The sequence below is a fragment of the Mustelus asterias genome, chromosome 19, assembly GCF_964213995.1.
Source record: "Mustelus asterias chromosome 19, sMusAst1.hap1.1, whole genome shotgun sequence".
NCBI classification, from domain to species: Eukaryota; Metazoa; Chordata; class Chondrichthyes; order Carcharhiniformes; family Triakidae; genus Mustelus; species Mustelus asterias.
In genome coordinates, this window is record NC_135819.1 from 54,977,648 (window position 1) to 54,985,031 (window position 7,384).

The 7,384-nt window shown below is 42.2% G+C and overlaps 1 pseudogene; it reads right to left on the reverse strand.

The window, feature by feature from the left end:
* Positions 1-6,161: 6,161 nt before the first annotated feature.
* Positions 6,162-6,899, reverse strand: LOC144507493 (tetraspanin-7 pseudogene; annotated as a pseudogene).
* Positions 6,900-7,384: the final 485 nt, after the last annotated feature.

Here is a 7,384-nt window from a genome sequence, read left to right on the forward strand (position 1 = left end):
ATTTGTCTGGCTATCTTCTCATAGGAGTTCAAAAAATCTCAATGTCCTTTGTGTCAAATTTAGGAAGTGCCTGCACAAATCTAAGCATCTTTTCATTAGGTTAACGGCGAGAACAACTTCCTTCCTCCAACTGTTCTGGTCTCTCTTTTCCCACTGCCCGCATTTGAAGTTGAAATTCTCTCTTTCTCTCCTTTTCTCTCTCCGCCATTGCTAACTTTTGCATTTCAAGTTCTTACATCTCTATTTCTTTCTCCTTTTCTATTTTTCCTGCATTTCTATTTTTTATTTTCATTTCTAATTGTATTTTAATTTTAGCTAATTCAATTTCCTCACTTGTCAAAATACTTGGTCTGTCTGGCCACTTTTTTACATTTACATGCTTCACTATTTCTGCAATTACCTCAGCTTTCTTAAACTCTGTAGATAATCCTAATTGTAATATATTCACCAATTCCATCTGTTTAGTTTTAGATTCACTTTTCAACCTTTCCAAGATTATATTGTCTACTCCCAAACAAGTCTTGGCCAGAGCAAGAGCCATTCTTGCAGTCACCTTAATGTAAATCACACACTTCCTCACTTGGTTCCACCCATTCCTCACTCTTGTTATGTTTACATCCAAGGAATTATGCTTCTTAAAATCCCAGCCAGGAGCCCCCAATTTATGTTTTGAACCATGCTGTTATTAAATGCAAGGGGATCCCAAAACCCAGAAGGGTAACTTGGAATACCGATTCTTGGTAGTGTATGTGTTTTTTTGAGGTATTATGTGAGGAACGATGTACAACCCAGTGAGGAAACAGTCCAGTAGTTGTGGACAATTAATAAAGAATGTTTATTAATTTAAAACAAAAACACACACAACAAAAAAGACTTTAATACTCTACAATACTTAAGGATATTGATGACTATATACACATAATGTTACATGAAACTATCCCTTAGTCCCCAAAACTACCTACATTTTATGTGAACTCTGAGACTCCCCTTTTCCAAAATAACATCCAATATTAAGTAACCCAATGAGCCAAATCCAGCAAATAACCACCACAACCAGGTTAAGGTGGTCACACCAGTGAAATAGTCCTCTGGTTCAGCAAAGGTGGGAAATGCTGCTTCTCTTGGGAGATATTAGCTGCAACTTGCTGCAGTTCTGATGTTAACTGTTTCTCATTCTTTTCTTGTTAGTCTTCTACGGTTATACCATTTCTTTCCCTTTGATTTTATCCCTCTGTGGAGTTGGCTTTGGGCAGGTATTTGTCAATTTCCTTATCTCTCCACTTTGAAGTTACCACTTCAATAACCCCACTGATTTCTGCAGTCACATATATAAAAATACTTGTTTTCCACTGATAGGCTAATTCACATTTCATCATTTATCCAGCCATCTGCTTCTAATCAACTCCCTGTTTTCCTTTGTTTTTTTACATTATTTTCCCCAATTCTTAACACTTAGGTAAATGGAACACCTTGTAAATATTAAGCCTATGAAAGATTTGAAAACTGAAAACTTTTAGGTCTAAATAAATTAATGCAGCTTCAAATTTTGGCTCAAGTCCATTTCTGAAGAGTGATCTAACTAAACTAGGAACATGATCAAGTAGAATTTTATATTCAGCTCCAATATTTCTCATGGAGATCTAATAAATAAAAAATAAATCTTTATCACAAAATAAAACTTTCTAACACAAAATTCATAGTGAATAGAAATATAAAACCATTATATTGATAAATAAACAACTGCTATTTCATGTTCAGTTGCACTGAAACATTCTATTCAAACCAAATGGTCTATACTGGTGTTTATGCTCCAGATGAGATGCCTCCTACCATATTGCATTTCATCTTACCAACATACCTTTCTATCCCTTTCTTTCTCATGTACTTACCAAGTTTCCTCTTAAATGACTCTACATTATTCACCATAACCACTCCATGTTGTGGCAATTTCCACTTATTCTTACCACTTTTGAGTAAAGATATTTCATCTGATTTTGCTGTAGGATTTATTGTGACCCTTAGTTTTGGACTCCTGCACAAGCAGATTCATCATCTCCATGCATGCCCTCTCAAAATTAGTTAGGATTTCCTCGTCTGATAACTATTGCACCCAGGAAACTGCACATTTGAACATTAGGCGAGGATAAGATTATATGAATTGCATCGCTTCATACCTACAACACAAGAAAATGGTTAACAAACACACGCTCTATATACTCACTTGTTGTGGCACTGGAGGGTGTCCAGCGCCTGTGGAATTGGTCCATCTAATTGTGTCCCCACACCCACTACCCATGAGTGCAAATCTTCAGGAAATGAGAGAACAGCAGTGGGAAAGGGGCAGATAAAACTCTATTGTATACTTCTGCTATTTTGTTTCTTAGGTCAGTGTTATGAATTGATACACTAACTATACTAACAGAAAGGGGCACACCTTCAGGTGCTCAATCATAACCTTGCCAATAGCTTGGTTAGAGTTCAATGTACTTGCTAAGGAAACCTGTGCACTATGTTCTCATCATTTTCAAATATATACAATTAAATTCATTCACTTATTTTTACATCATATTGTCTGTGGAACATTTAAGTTTTCTCTGATATTTGTACTTACAATTTATCCCATTAATTTCATTAAAAATTATAAAATAATTATTTTCCAGCATTCATCAGGTGTAATGTTTTGTACTATGGTATGTTAGAAAAGGTGAAATTTGGAACGTTTTCGTTCTCAAGTGGCTTCCAGTTGAATGTTTGAGCAATTGAGAACTTAAACAAAATAAAATCACTAATAGGAACATAGGAACATCTCAACTACATTCACCCTGTCATGCCCTGCAAGAATTTTGTAAGTTTCAATGAGATCACCCCTCATTCTTCATAATTCGAGGAAATACAGGATCAGTCTCATCAATCTCTCCTCATAAAACAATCCCACCATCCCAGGAATTAATTTGGTGAACACCCATGGCACCCCCTCTACGGCAAGTATTGCCTTCCTTCCATAAGGTGGCCAAACTGTGCACAATACTCCAGGTGAGGTCTCACAAAGGCTCTATATAACTGCAGCAAGGCATCCTTACTCCTGTACTCAAATTCCCTCTTGATGAACAAAGAACAAAGAAAATTACAGCACAGAAACAGGCCCTTCAGCCCTCCAAGACTGCACCGACCATACCGCCCGACTGAACTAAAACCCCGTACCCTTCTGGGGACCATATCCCTCTATTCCCATCCTATTCATGTATTTGTCAAGACGCCCCTTAAAACTCACTACCGTATCCACTTCCACTACCTCCCCCGGCAACGAGTTCCAGGCACCCACTATTCTCTGTGTAAAAAATCTGCCTCGTACATCTCCTTTAAACCTTGCCCCTCGCACCTTAAACCTGTGCCCCCTAGTAATTGACTCTTCCACCCTGGGAAAAAGCTTCTGACTACCCACTCTGTCCATGCCTCTCATAATCTTGTAGGCTTCTATCAGGTCGCCCCTCAACCTCCGTCGTTCCAGTGAGAACAAACCAAGTTTCTCCAACCTCACCTCATAGCTAATGCCCTCCATACCAGGTAACATCCTGGTAAATCTTTTCTGTACCCTCTCCAAAGCCTCCACATCCTTCTGGTAGTGTGGCGACCAGAATTGAACACAAGATCAACATACCATTTGCCTTCCTAATTGCTCGCTGCACTCGCAGACAAGCTTTGTGACTCATGAACAAGGACACCAAGAGCTCTTTGGGCACCCGCTTCTTCCAACCTCTCACCATTTAAGAAATATTCCACCTGTTTTTTTCTACCAAAGTGAATAACTTCACACTTATTCACATTATATTCCATCTGCCATGTTCTAATCCATTCACAGCCTGTCTAAGTTCTCTTAAAGCCTCCTTGCATCTTCCTCACAACTCGCATTCCCACTCAGTTTGTGTCATCAGCAAATTTAGAAATATGGTCCCCACATCAAAATCATTTATATAGATTGTGATCACTTGTGGGCCTTGCACTGTTCCTTGTGGTACTCCACTAGTAACAAACTGCAATGTTACTCTCCGCTTTCTATCTGTTAACCAATTCTCAATTCCATCCCAGTATATTTCCCTTATCCCATGTGTTCTAATTACATTCACTAACCACATGTGTGGGACCTTATTAAAAGCCTTCTGAAAATCCAAATACACCACATCCAATAATTCTCCTTTATCTATGCTACAGGGAACACCCTCAACAAAAACTCCAACAAGTCTGTCAAAATGATTTCCCTTTCATAAATCCATGTTGATTGTGCCAAAGGTGGGCTGCCAGGAACCTGAGTTCAATTCTGGCCTCGGGTAACTGTGTGGTTTTTGCACATTCTCCTCATGTCTGTGGGTTTCCTCTGGGTGCTCCGGTTTCCTCCCACAATCCAAAGATATGCGGGTTAGGTGGATTGGCCATGCTAAATTGACCCTTAGTGTCAGGAAGATTAGCAGGGTAAATATATGGGGTTACAGGGATAGGGACTGGGTGGGATCATTGTTAGTGCAGGCGCAATGGGCCCAATTGCCTCTTTCTGAACTGTAGGGTTTCCATGAATTGACCATTCTTTTCTAAAAATCCAGTTATCACATCCTTTATAATCGATTCTAACACTTTCCCTATTATTGACAAACAGCTATGCAGTTCTCCATTCTCCTCTTCCTCTCCTTAAATAATGGGGTCACATATTCTACTTTCCAGTCTGCAGGAACCTTTCTCACAGAATTGTGAAAGATAACCACCTATGTAGCCATTATCTCTTTATCCACTTGTGAAAAACCTGGGATGAAGCTCATCTGGTCCAGGCAATTTATCAACCTTCAACCCAGCTAACTTTTCAAGTACTTCTGTACTCATACTAATTTATTTTAATTTCTTGGTTTCACAAGTCCCTTTGTCACCTAGTCTTTCTGGGAGATTTTCTATATCTTCCCTGAAGACAGGCACTAAGTAACTGCAAAGAAAAGTAGAACTTTCTTTCTGCAATAACTGATTTCACAATAGTTCATCGTTACACTATTTAACTTCTGCAATTAGTCGCTTAAAGGACTAACAAATAAAAAAAACTCTTGGCGTTCACGCAGCCTGCACTGACGACATGATATCCATGATACAATGTCGCATATTTGATTTTGCTTAATCTGTGAAAAAATGTGGCAAAACTAAGAATGATCATTTACTGCAAATACGTTGTCTACATTCAATATTTAATAGGATCCAATGAACTCTTAGCAATGTTACTTGCCGCACTCGGGGAACTTGCAATCATTTATCTTTTGATAGGGGGGAAAGGTACTGAAGAGAGAGTATTGAAGTCTTTGCTCTGAAAATCTCGGGAAGAGCAACCAGATTGAATCGAAGCAGCAACCAAAAACAACTTGTATCGAAAAGTGTAAAATGCGCGAAAATATAACCGTGTTATTATTGTTAAGATGGTTGGTGACATAGACTTGACTGAACTTGCGGTTATCTAGGTAATTAACAGCTTCACAGTTCTGTTATACCTTTGTTGCGCCTTTGGGAGTTTTATTAAATTAAAGGCGCTAGACAAACGCACGTTGTAGTTAATGATGATGCTGTTTCGGCAGCCCTGCTTTAAACTGCGGTGTTAACAGCTTACTTTAAATGATCCTTCCTGAAAAGAGATCCGGTTATAATTTTTTTATAAAAAAAAGAAAATGTTGACTTCTTAACTCCCATCTATAGTCATTCCGTTAGTGGTGGTGTACCACTTACTTATCTGAAAGACGCGCTGTTGAACTATTGGGATAGTTTGCGTGCCTGGATTAACCTAATCATTGCTCGTTATGCACACCCTCCCGAAGATAGATACTTGTAAAACATTCCTATTTTCCCCGCAGGAGCCAGAAAGAACCTTTCGTGGCCATGCAGCAAATCTGGCAGGTCACTTATGCCAAACATTATTTTTAAATATGCTTCTTGGATTTTAAAAAAGTGTCCGGTTTTAAACTCTCCTATTTCAATCAGAGTGCACACGTTCAAGTTGTAAATCTCCCCCAAAAAAGGATTTAGTCGTCCTCAAATTTTAGATTAGAAACATGTCCTTAGCAATAAAGGGATCTTGGAGCATATTATCGTGGCTTGTTGGGAGATGGTCACAGCCCAGACCCCAGGGGGGGGTGTCTGTATCAGAGAGGGACACTTCTCGTGTTCTCCTGCACTTCAGGGTTGGGAATCCTCGAAGCCAGTAGACACGCCAACACGATGCCAATCACTTGGATCACCGCCAGTCCCAGCGCCCCGGTGGCGATGTGGAACAAGTTGTCGTTGACGAAATCGTAAATCTTCTTGAAGCAGCCGTCCTGGTAGATGCCCTGGGCGCCCAGGGCCAGGGGGTTGTTCTGGCAGCCCCTCCGCACGGTGCAGCAGCTCAGGGGCACCGAGCCGTTCCGCAGCTGCTCCTGGGACCAGGGCGAGGACACCCAGTCCTTGTAGCTCTCCACCCCGCAGCAGTCCAGGGTGCGCTGGATGTCGTCCATGGCGTTGGCTTTCTCCTCGTCCTCCGCGTACACCTGGATGGCGGCGGCCAGCCCGTTGCGGAATCCCTCGGCGATGTCCTTGCGGTAGAACAAGCCGGAGAGGCCGGCGGACAAGCCGCCGATCAGCACCACCATCTGGAACACCCCGTACGTCTTGAGGAGGCACTTGTGCTCCGTGGCGGCGCTGAAGCAGCCCAGGAAGCCCCAGACGATGACCGCGGCGCCGGTGGCCAGCAGGATGGCCGGGGTGTTGGGGTAGTCGTTGGTGGACAGCTCCAGGTAGCTGCCCAGGGAGATCTTGGCCCAGATGCCAACCGTGAACATGGTGAGCCCAGCTGCCCAGAAGATGAAGCTGAACCCCATCAAGGAGAGTTTGAGCAAAGCCATTTGCCCCCCTCTTCCCCAGCGGCTGACGAGAGAGAGAGAAGTCAAGACTTTTGTGGTGGCAATTTGCAATGGAAAGCTGGAGGGACACCTCTGGGACACCTCTAGGCAAGTGTGGCCACGGTAACCATCCCGTTGTGCAGCCTCGCAGGCGCTGATAGCATCACTCGCACATCAATCGGATCCGGAGCTCCTGTGCACACACACTGAGCCGGGATAATACTGCCACACCGGGTTCCCCCGCCCTGCAGACCATCAGTTTCCTGGCCAGCCTGTCTCTTACAACCAACTCCCAGCGAATCCTGCCTTCTTGGACAATCAGCTCATGCTCGGAAGAGCTGGGCAATTCGTTCAACGTCGTTTCATTTATGCATTTTTCATTGCGATCGGATGATGTTTAACATTCGAGGACTTGGTGACATTAAAAAGATGCCGGTGAAATTACCTGGGGAGATGGTGGACCAGTGAACGCTGTTCATGTCGACCAC